The 12,703-nt window shown below is 41.1% G+C and overlaps 1 protein-coding gene across 2 annotated transcripts in view; it reads right to left on the bottom strand.

The window, feature by feature from the left end:
- Nucleotides 1-12,703, bottom strand: part of Srd5a1 (steroid 5 alpha-reductase 1) — a 40,134-nt gene that overhangs the window by 21,603 nt on the left and 5,828 nt on the right. The gene's annotated exons all lie outside the window — the stretch shown is intronic.

A 12,703-nucleotide genomic window follows, 5' to 3' on the forward strand; every position in this document is an offset into this window, starting at 1 on the left:
GAGCTGCAACCAGCCAAACAAGTCCTAGACCAACAAATAGGAACAAACCTCAGTAACCAGAAAAGAAATGTAACATGAAATAATAACTGAATCCAGACAGAAAATTCTAGAAAAGGGAAAGCGAGATGCAGTGGTGGGGACTGGCAGAGGGTCATGGGAGCCTCTCAGGGAACACAATGGCTGGTAGCAGAGGGGCATAAGCAGACCTTTCCCAGAACACATTTGCTCCTCGTCTTGACTGTGCAATGGTTCTGACCCCCAGAGTCTACAGGTGCACATCAGCACACACTATCATCCATGCTCGGTCACTGGGGAGCTGTAGTGTCGGCCAGGCCCTGGAAAAGAGCAGGAAGTCCCAGCACCCCAACTTCTGCATGCTTGATGGAGATGAGGCACAGCTGCCCCTGTGGCTGGCCTCTGGTACATAAGGTTACTGCAATGCTTGAACCACCAGCATGACAGGGAGTGGGCAGGCTTCTCCTTTGTCTGGGTGAGTGTGCATTTCTCAGACTAGTGCAAATCAAGCAGATTTTGACCAGTGACTGGGCACTGCTGTCTGCTGCCCCTTTCCAGGTGTGAGCCCAGGAGAGAGAAGTGGTTCATGTTCCATTCCAGCCTTAGGGCAGCAGCCTGGCTTTCCCACGCAGCAAAGATGGGAAGGGAAAGGGCTGCTGGGCGGCTTCATGGAGTTAGGTCTCATGAGATTTCCTAGAAGCCTAACCCAGGCTCTGAGAAAGTACTAGCTGAGAAATGAAAAACAGGAGCAAAGGAATTGTGGGGAATGTGATGCCACCTGCCTGCCAAAATTTAGCTTACAGCTATCTTTCTGTATCCTCAGGAGACAGATTCCAAGAGCCCTTTTTTTTGTTTTCAGTTTTGTTTTTACTTATTTATTTGACGGAGAAAGAGGGAGAGAAAGAAAATGGGCATGCCAGGGTCTTCAGCCACTGCAAGTGAACCCCAGACACGTGCACCCCTTTGGGCATATGGCTAATGTGAGTTCTGGGGAATTGAACCTAGATCCTTTGGCTTTGCAGGCAAATGCCTTAAGTGTTAAGCCATCCCTCCAGGCCCAGATACTTAAGTTCTAAGATACACAAGTCACTCCCATAAAATTGCACATTACTGGCATGTAACATATACACTATCTTCTGTAATCTGTAAATATTTTCTAAATACTTATTTACCTAATAAAATCTATGTAAAATATAAATAGTATTACACTTTTTTTTTCGAGGTAGAGTTTCACTCTAGCACAGGCTGACCTGGAATGCACTATGGAGTCTCAGGGTGGCCTCGAACTCACAGCAATCTTCCTACCTCTGCCTCCCAAGTGCTGGGATTAAAGGCATGCGGCACCATGCCCGGCTTAGAATTATACTTTTTAAAGGGAATAATGACATGAAAAGTCTGTATTCACTCAGTACATATAAAATTTTTCTCCAAATATTTTTAGTACATGAGTTGATTGAATCCAGATATAGGAACAACAGAAGCAAAGGGTCAACTTGAATCATAAGAGATTAACACTATTGATCTGAACAAAATTCACTTTATGTTCTATGTCAGATAACAGGAAGACAGGATGAAAAACAAGAAGAAAAATTAGTTTAAAATATACAAAAAATAGCCAGGTGTGGTGGCACATGCCTTTAATCTTCGCACTCGAGAGGCAGAGGTAGGAGGGCCACTGTGAGTTTGGGGCCAGTGTGGGACTACAGGATGAGTTCTAGGTCAGCCTGGGCTACAGTAAGGCCCTGTGATGGCTTGGACATAAAATGGTCCCCATAGGTTCATGCGTTTCAACACTTAAATTTCTGGATGGTGGTGCTCTTTGGGAGGGCTGTGGAGCATTTAGAAAGTGGAACCTTGCAAGAGGAAATGTATCACTGGGGGTGGGCCTTGAGGTTAGATAGCTGGCACCACTTCCTCTTTATCTTTCTGCTTCCTCCCTGTTGATGTAAAGATGCGACAGGCAAAGTAAACATTTCCAAGTTGCTTCTAGTTAGGTATTTGTCCCAACAATGAGAAAGTAACTGATACAGAAAATCAGGGCTGAAGGTTTAGATAGCCAGAATGCAATTTCTAGCCTGGCATGGTAGTGCACGCCTTTAATCTTAGCACTCGGAAGGCAGAGGTAGGAGGATCATTATGAGTTCAAGGCCACCTGAGAGTACGTAGTAAATTCCAAATCAGCCTGGACCAGAGTGAGATCCTACCTCAAAAATAAAAAATATTAAAAAAAAAAATGAAATTTCTTTTGAAAGGAAAAGGTCAACAGGGAATGTAGGAGTTCCCTGTTCTCTAAAATCAGCACACAGAGGCTGCTGCAACTGTGGCCCAAGGCCAGGCTTTGTCCCAATCTGGCAGCAACTGGGCAGTAGTACCCATGTGGCACTGGTTTGGAGGCATGAAAAATGAAAGGTGGAAGGAGTTAGCTTAGTAGCTAAGGCACTTGCCTGCAAAGCCTAACTATTCAAGTTTGATTCTCCAGTTATCCAAAGCCAGATGTTCAGTGGTACACACATCTGGAGTTTGTTTGCAGTGGCTGGAGGCCCTGGAGTGCCCATTCTCTCTCTCCTCTCTTGATTGCTACTTTCTTTTTCTTTTCTTTTTTTTCAAGGTAGGGTTTTGTTCTAGCCAAAGGTGACCTAGAATTCACTATGTAGTCTTAGGGTTGCGTCGAACCCATGGTAATCCTCCTACCTCTGCCTCCTGAGTACTGGGATTAAAGGTGTGCGCCACTGTGCCAGGCTCTCTGTCTACTTTCAGATAGATAGATAGATAATAGATAGATACAGGAAAAAAAGAGAATGAGAAAAGAAAAAAAGAAAATTCACCCTGGTTCCAAAGAGTTGCTGTGGCTAAACAATGTGAGGCAGAGGCAGAGTCCCTGCAAGGAGACCTCAAGGTGCATGAAGCTAAAGATAAATCCTGAGTTGCAATGGAAACTCCAGGACAGTGGAAATACCAGGACCATGATATGGCCAAGAAAAGTTACAGGCACATTATGGATCCTGCCCAAATTAGATTACAGGTGGAGGACCAGATCTTATACAAGTCTTTTGGAGTTCAGAAGACATTATCACTGGACATAATTTCAAATACTGAACGTGGAGCAACAGAGTTTAGCATTTTCTCTGCTAGGTTTTGGTCCAATCTTTCCTAGCTATGCATCTATTTCTCCCTTTTGGAAGGGGAATGTTTATTCACAGGCCATGGTATTCACAAGCCTTTACACACACTGGCACATTCATTCTTCCCTACAGAAGTACATACACTGTTTCATGCACTTTTCTGTACAGAAGTGCATATACTGTTTTAAGTACTCTTCCCTAGAGAACTACATTCACTGCCACATTCACTTTTCCTTACAGCATTGCATATACCATCTCGTTCCCTCTTCACTACAGAACTTCATACACTATAGCATTTACATTTCCCTGCAGAACTACTTACACTGTCACATTTACTTTTCCCTACAAAACTACACATACTGTGTCTTGTTCATTCTTCCCTTAGTCCATATTCCCTACAGAATGAAATCTTTGAGGAAGGAAAGCATCAACCTATCGGGTGCAGACCCTAAGATGCATCCACCTTAAGCGAATCTATGAAGCACGAGGGCACAGGAACATTTCTTTCCTGTGGTGGTGGGCTACCCAGCCACAGGATACAAAGTAATTCCTGGGGTGGAGGGTCTCTGTGCCAGCTCATCAGCTTTCATACAATGCTAAACTCTATAGTTTATTGTATTACAATTTCATCTCCTGATTAAAAAATAAGGAAAACCTCAGAGCTCAGGTGGTAGTGGGTGCTAAACTCGATAGTTTATTGTATTACAATTTCATCTCCTGATTAAAAAATAAAGAAAACCTCACAGCTCAGGTGGTAGTGGGTGACTTCAACACCCCACTCTCATCAATTGACAGGTCATCCCGGCAAAAAACATACAGAGAGGATTCTGAATTAAATGAGGTCATAGCACTGCAAGCCTTATAATTCACCAGCCAGCCCAAATGAGCCAATGGTTGCCACAGTGGCACATCTGTCATGGTGGAAACAAACTGACCTCCAATTGGACTGGAGACCCGCTCCATGGGCGGGAAAAACACATCCCTGATACTGAAAACTTAAAACAGGGGTAGTCATGAGCCCTAGGGGTGTAACATCTGCTGACGTCTGGAAAAATGTACATACTATGCTTATCAAATTGCCCAGTAAGCACTTCTCTTAATATTTATAACCATCTATTAATGTTACTCTCACGTTGGGTAGAGAATCTTCTCTTTTCAGATGGCAGTAACTTGGGATGACTCAGAAGGTATCACAGTGCTGGAAAGAAGTGACTGCAGTACTGAGTAACATCTCGGTCACACCTTCCAAGGTCAGGGTCTAATGCGGAAGAGGTAGCAGAAAGAATGTAAGAGCCAAAGGAATGGTAGGACTCCTTACAACGTGCTCCCTCCAGACATAAAATGGCCTGGATATCCATGACCTCACCATGCCTGACACTACCTACATAAGACCATCATAAGAGGAGGAAAAGACCATGACATCAAAATAAAAGAGAGACTGATTTGAGATGGGGAGGGGATATGATGGAGAATGGAATTTCAAAGGGGAAAGTGGGGGGGGGGGGAGAGGGAGGGTAATACCATGGGATAGTTTTTATAATCATGGAAAATGTTAATAAAAATTGAGAAAAAAAAACAAAATAAAAGTAAAACTAAAAAAAAAAAAATGAGGTCATAGTAGAAATGGACCTAATAGATATATACAGGATATTTCATCCAAATGCTACAGAATATACATTCTTTTCAGCAGCACATGGCATATTCTCTAAAATAAACCATATATATAAAGACACAAAACAAATCTTAACAAATACAGGTAGATTGAAATAATTCCTTGCATTCTATCTGACCACAATGGAATCAAACTACAAATCAACAGCAAGAAAAGCTATAGAGCATACACAAAATCATGGAAACTAAACAATACACTACTAAATGATGAATGGGTCAATGAAGAAATCAAAAGAAATAAAAAATTCATAGAGTCAAATGACAATGAGAACACAAATACCAAAACCTTTGGGACATAATGAAGGCAGTTATAAGAGGTAAATTTTATAGCTTTAAGTACCTATTTTAAGAAATTAGAAAGGTTGCAAGTAAACGACCTAATGCTTCACCTTAAAGCCTTGGAAGAAAACAAGGCAAACCAAAAATCAGTAGGTGGGAAGAAGTAATAAAGATTAGGGCAGAAATTAATGAAATAGAAACCCCCCAAAAATAATACAAAGAATCAATGAAACCAAGAGTTGGTTCTTTGAGAGGATAAACAAGATTGATAAATCCTTAGCAAATGTGACCAAAAAGAGAGAGAGAGAGAGAGAGAGAGAGAGAGAGAGAGAGAGAAGAGACACAAATTAATAAAATTACAAATGAAAAAGGCAACATCACAACACAACATATACAAGAGAAATTTAAAAAATCATAGGGACATATTGCTTTTCCATAAAATAGAAAAAGAAGTAATCCTAATACCAAACTCCTATGAAGCCAGCATCACCCTGATACTAAAACCAGGCAAAGATAGAACACAAAAAGAAAATTACAGACCAATCTCCCTCATGAACATAGATGCAAAAATTCTCAACAAAATATTGGCAAACTGAATACAAGAATATATCAGAAAGATCATTCATTTTGACCAAGTAGGCTTTATCCCAGAGATGCAGGGATGGTTCAACATATACAAATCAATAAATGTAACACATTATAAGGACAAAAATCACATGATCATCTCATTAGGTGCAGAGAAAGCATTTGACAAAATCCAACATCCCTTCATGATAAAAGTCCTACACAGACTGGGAACAGAAGGAACATATCTCAATATAAAAAAGGCTATTTATGAGCAGCCTACAGCCAACATAATACTAAATGGAGAAAAACTGGAAGCTTTTCCACTAAAATAAGAAACAAGACAAGGGTGTGCACTGTCTACACTTTTATTTAATATAGTACTGGAAGTCTTAGCCATAGCAATAAGGCAAGAGATGCAAATAAAAGGGATACAAACGGGAAAAGAAGACATCAAGTTATAATTATTTGCAGATGACATGATTCTATATATAAAGGACCCTAAAGACTCTACCAGCAAACTGTTAGAGCTGATAAAAACCTACAGACATGTAGCAGGATACAAAATAAATACACAAAAATCAGTAGCCTTCATATATGCTAACAACAAACACACAGATGATGAAATCAGAGAATCACTCCCATTCACAATTGCATCAAAAAAAAAAAAAAAGTATCTTGGAATAAATTGAACCAAGGAAGTAAAGGATCTCTACAACGAAAACTTTAAAACACTCAAGCGAGATATTGCAGAAGACACTAGGAAATGGAAAAACATCCCTTGTTCCTGGATCGGAACAATCAATATTGTGAAAGTGGCAATCATACCAAAAGCGATCTACACATTTAATGCATTCCCCATCAAAATTCCAAAAGCATTCCTCATGGAAATAGAAAAAAAACAATCCAAAAATTCATTTGGAACCACAAAAAATCTTGAATATCTAAAACAATATTGAGTAACAAAATAAGGCTGGTGGTATCACCGTACTTAATTTAAACCTATACTACAGAGCCATAGTAACAAAAACAGCATGGTACTGGCACAAAAGCAGACATGTAGATAATGGAACAGAATAGTGGACTCAGATGTAAGTCCAGGTAGCTGCAGCCACCTGATATTCGATAAAAATGCCAAAAGCACTCATTGGAGAAAAGACAGCTTGTTCAGCAAATGGCGCTAGGAAAACTAGATATGTACCCGTAGAAGGATGAAAATAGATTCTTATCTTTCTCCATGTATAAGAATTAAGTCCAAATGGATTAAAGACCTTAACATCAGACCTGAAACTCTGAGACTGCTAGAGGAAAAAGTAGGAGAAACCCTTTAACATATTGGTCTTGGCAAAGACATTTTTTTAAATTAGTTAATTAATTTATGTATTTGAGAGCGACAGAGAGAGAGAGAGAAAGAGGCAGATAGAAAGAGAATGGGCGTGCCAGGGCCTCCAGCCACTGCAAACGAATTCCAGATGCGTGCGCCCCCTTGTGCATCTGGCTAAAGTGGGTCCTGGGGAATCGAGCCTCAAACTGGGGTCCTTAGGCTTCAAAGGCAAGCGCTTAACTGCTAAGCCATCTCTCCAGCCCGGCAAAGACTTTTGAATATAACCCCAATTGCTCAGGAAATAAAACCACAGATTAGCTGCTGGGACCTCATGAAATTACACAGATTTTGTATGGCAAAGGACACTGTGAATAAAGCAAAGAGGCAACCTACAGAGTGGGGAAAAAAAAAATCTCTGCCAGCTATACATCTGAAAGGATTAGTATCTAGGATATACAAAGAACTCAAAAAATTAAATAATAAGAAATCAAACAACCCAATTAAAAAATGGGCTATGGAACTAAATAGAGAGTTCTCAAAAGAAGAAATATGGATGGCATATAAGTATCTAAAAAAATGTTCTACATCCCTAGTCATCAGGAAAATGCAGATTAAAAGTACATTGAGATTCCATCTCACTCCTGTCAGATTGGCTACCATCATGAAAAAAAAAAAAGGACCATAAATGCTGGTGAGAGTGTGGGAAAAGGGGAACCCTTCTACACTGTTGGTGGGAATGCAATCTGGTCCAGCCTTTGTGGAAATCAGTGTGGAGGTCCCTAAGAGAGCTAAATGTAGATTTACCATATGACCCAGATATAGCACTCCTAGGTATATATCCTAAGGACTCATCTCATTACCTTAGAGATACTTGCTCAACCATGTTTACTGCTGCTCAATTCACAATAGCTGGGAAATGGAACCAGCCTAGATGTCCCTCAACTGATGAGTAGATGATGAAGATATGGCACATTTATACAATGGAGTTCTACTCAGTGGCAAAGAAAAATGAAGTTATGAAATTTGCAGGAACATGGATGGATCTGGAAAGGATTATACTAAGTGTGGAAACCGAGGTCCAGAAAGCCAAGTGTCGTATATTCTCCCTCATATGTGGATCCTAGCTAAAGATGATTGGGCTTCTGTGCAAGTAGGAAGAAAACTCAGTAGCAAAGGGAAGAGAAAGGAAGGGAGGTGAGACTTAATAGGATGGCACTGTATACATGTAAGTAGAATAATAGATTAATGGGGGTGAAAAGGCCAAAAGTGAGGTCAGGGGAAGAGATTGAGTAAAGGAAAGGTGGAGGGAGGGCTAATCAAAATATAAGGACATAAACAAATCATATGTAAACCTACTTTTTTGGACAATGGAACACTCAGGAGCCATAGATTGTTGCTAGAAAATTTTCAGTGCCAGGGATGGGATACCTTCCAGTGAGTTGTTGGCCAGGGAGGCCCCTGATGCCCCCTAAACATTATAGGCTATTGCTGAGGCCTTTGGTTTCCCACCAGGAATAGATGGTTAAGACCTTATTACTGAAGACTCCACATACTTGGACTGCAAAGCCACTGAGAAATCCTGCTGGAACTGAGCTGATAACATCCTCCATGTAGACCAGCTGACAGAAAGCTGGAAGAAGCCATTCTGTATGCAGTTCAATGGGAGAAAGAGAAATCACCAGTGAAGATACTCAACAGTAGACATTGCAAGCCTTATATTTGGCCAGCCAGGCCAAATGAGCCAACAAGTGCAACAGTGGCACTTCTGTCATGGTGGAAACCAACTTCAGTGGTTTGAATAGAATAGATGGCCCCCAATACATTCAATTGTTTGTAGTTTGCATCTGTATCCACCTGGCTGGAGGCAATATCACTGGGTGGATCTTAAGGTGTGGTGGTGGGTTTCAGATTTCAATCTAAAGATATGCAAAGTGTGCCTAGCTGGAGTTCCTAAAGTGTGCTGTGTGGCTTTTTGCTTTAGGCTTGTGCCTTCCCCTCTCTCCAGCCCCCCCCCCCCCCCCCGCCTGGGCCTGTGAAGGTAGGCCAGCTTCTTCTGCCATTTTGGAACTTCCTCTGGATCTGTAAGCTTCAATAAATATCCCTTCCTCCATAACTGTGCCTGATCTGGAAGTTCATCTCAGCGAACCTGAAGCTGTCTGATACACCAACTGCCCTCTAATTGGACAGAAGGACTGCTCCATGGAAGGGAATATATCCCTGATACTGCAAACTTAAAACAGGGGTAGTAATGAGTCCTGGGGGTGTAATGCTTGCTGGTGGATGGCCAAATGTATATTCCATGCTTATCAAACTGCCCAGTAAGCACTTCTCTTAATGTTCATACCCTATGTTAATGCTACTCTCATTTTTGGAGAAATCTTCTCTTTTCAGATGGCAGTGACCTTGGGATGACTCAGAAGGCATCATGGTCTCTTCTCTCCTTTATTTACTGGGATCATCGACCCTGATATTCACTCTCCTTCCTTCACTGTCATTCTCGACCTTGGTCACTTCTTTCTTTCATTTACTGTGAGCATCGACTCTGGTGTCCACTCTCCTTCCTTTACTGTGAACATTGACCCTGGTCTCCACTCTCCTTCCTTTACTGTGATCATTGACCTTGGTCTCTACTCTACTTCCTTTAATGTGAAAATCAGCCCTGATCTCCACATTCCTTCTTTATTGTGGACTTTGACTCTGGTCTTCACTCTCCTTCCTTTATTGTGTGCTTACCAGTACTAAATGCTGTTTCAACCCTGGTTTTCTTCCAATGACTTGCCACCTCATCTTGAATGACCATTAAATAATTAAGGCCCTTGGGGAGAGTGGAAACTGTTTATCTTTCTACTGGGCAAACTTACATGCCCCTGCACTATGTTGCTCTGTCCAGAGCATGTGTCATTTAAAAATATAGACAGCACAGCAGTTTTTTTTTTAATTTTTATTAACATTTTCCATGATTATAAAATATATCCCATGGTAATTCTCTCCCTCCCCACCCCCACACTTTCCCGTTTGAAATTCCATTCTCGATCATATTACTTCCCCATTACAATCATTGTAATTACATATATACAATATCAACCTATTAAGTATCCTCCTCCCTTCCTTTCTCCACCCTTTATGTCTCCTTTTCAACTTACTGGCCTCTGCTACTAAGTATTTTCATTCTCACGCAAAAGCCCAGTCATCTGTAGCTAGGATCCACATATGAGAGATAACATGTGGCGCTTGGCTTTCTGGGCCTGGGTTACCTCACTTAGTATAATCCTTTCCAGGTCCATCCATTTTTCTGCAAATTTCATAACTTCATTTTTCTTTACCGCTGAGTAGAACTCCATTGTATAAATGTACCACTTCTTCATTATCCACTCATCTGTTGAGGGACATCTAGGCTGGTTCCATTTCCCAGCTATTATAAATTGAGCAGCAATAAACATGGTTGAGCATGTACTTCTAAGGAAATGAGATGAGTCCTTTGGATATATGCCTAGGAGCGCTATAGCTGGGTCATATGGTAGATCAATCTCTAGCTGCTTTAGGAACCTCCACACTGTTTTCCACAATGGCTGGACCAGATTGCATTCCCACCAGCAGTGCAGAAGGGTTCCTTTTTTTCCACATCCCCGCCAACATTTATAATCATTTGTTTTCATGATGGTGGCCAATCTGACAGGAGTGAGATGGAATCTCAATGTAGTTTTAATCTGCATTTCCCTGATGACTAGTGACGTAGAACATTTTTTTAGATGCTCATATGCCATTCGTATTTCTTCCTTTGAGAACTCTCTATTGAGCTCCTTAGCCCATTTTTTGATTGGCTTGTTTGATTCCTTATTATTTAACTTTTTGAGTTCTTTGTATATCCTAGATATTAATCCTCTATCAGATATATAGCTGGCGAAGATTTTTTCCCATTCTGTAGGTTGCCTCTTTGCTTTTTTCACTGTGTCCTTTGCGGTGCAAAATCTTTGTAATTTCATTAGGTCCCAGTGGTTAATCTGTGGTTTTATTGCCTGAGCAATTGGGGTTGTATTCAGAAAGTCATTGCCAAGACCAATATGTTGAAGGGTTTCCCCTACTCTTTCCTCTACCAGTTTCAAAGTTTCCGGTCTGATGTTAAGGTCTTTAATCCATTTGGACTTAATTCTTGTGCATGGCGAGAGAGAAGAATCTATTTTCATCCTTCTGCAGATATTTATCCAGTTTTCAAAACACCATTTGCTGAAGAGGCTGTCTCTTCTCCAATGAGCATTTTTGGCATTTTTATCGAATATCAGGTGGCTATAGCTACTTGGGCTTACATCTGGGTCCTCTATTCTGTTCCACTGATCTACATGTCTGTTTTTGTGCCAGTACCATGCTGTTTTTGTTACTATGGCTCTGTAGTATAGGTTAAAATCAGGTATGGTGATACCACCAGCCTCTTTTTTGTTGCTCAGTATTATTTTAGATATTCGAGGTTTTTTGTGATTCCAAATGAATTTTTGGATTGTTTTTTCTATTTCCATGAAGAAAGCCTTTGGAATTTTGATAGGGATTGCATTAAATATGTAGATTGCTTTAGGTAAGATTGCCATTTTCACGATATTGATTCTTCCAATCCAGGAACAAGGGATGTTTCTCCACTTTCTAGTGTCTTCTGCAATTTCTCGCTTGAGTGTTTTAAAGTTCTCATTGTATAGATTCTTTACTTCCTTGGTTAGGTTTATTCCAAGGTATTTTATTTTTTTTGATGCAATTGTGAATGGGAGTGATTCTCTTGATTTCATCCTCTGTGTGCTTGCTGTTAGCATATATGAAGGCTACTGATTTCTGTGTATTTATTTTGTATCCTGCTACATCAGCACAGCAGTTTTAAAACTACACCTAACACAAGTGCTCTTGACACAGCTTTTTACTAAACTACAAAGAAATAGAATTATGGTATCCGCAGAATATGAATGGAACTTCAGATTATTTTGTTAAGCAAATTAAGACACACTTTGAAAGTCTTTTCTCTCATAGCCAGATCCTAAATTTTAATTTGTGTGCAAGCCCCTCCTCTTTTTAAAACTGACAACCTCTTTTTACCTCAAGCCCTTTGGGTGCTCAGGGTTTGCCATGATGCCTTTTCCCACTGCAATCCGCTGCGGCTCCCAGATACAAGTATTCCCTTTCAGAGACCTTCCAGAGTGAAGTAAGAGTTTAAGCTTGTTTGGCAGCTGCTTAGGTGTGTCTACAGCAACATTAAAAGATTCCTGACTTCTGGGTAAGATGGCAGCATACTGGCCACACCAAACCAGCCTAGGGAGGGAAATGACAGAAACAAGGCAAAATATACTCTTCTACTGAAAAGTGAAAGTGTATAAGTTAGTATCTAGAACAGCAGAGAAGCATGAGAGACCAAGATCTTCCAGAAAGGAGGAAACTGGCCAGAATTCAGGAAAGGCGCCAGCAGCCCTGATCTACTAGCCAGCCGGGCCGCCCAGCAGCACAGAGCAGCAGGAGCAGAACCAAGGTGAGGGAATTTTCTACTCACCTCAGCCTCCTTGTAAAGGCAAGAAACCAGAAAGGGAAGACAACAGAGACCAGCTGAGCGGCTGCTGAAGGAGATCACACACGGGGCCACCTGAGCGGCTCCAGCATGACTCCAGCCACCCTGCAAGGTCTCCCATCCCCCACCATCAGGGCTGTGAACATTAGGAGAACTCATTCACCCCCTGGCTGCCTGGCGCTGAGAGGGATC

Source organism: Jaculus jaculus, chromosome 20, assembly GCF_020740685.1.
Source record: "Jaculus jaculus isolate mJacJac1 chromosome 20, mJacJac1.mat.Y.cur, whole genome shotgun sequence".
Classification (NCBI taxonomy): Eukaryota; Metazoa; Chordata; class Mammalia; order Rodentia; family Dipodidae; genus Jaculus; species Jaculus jaculus.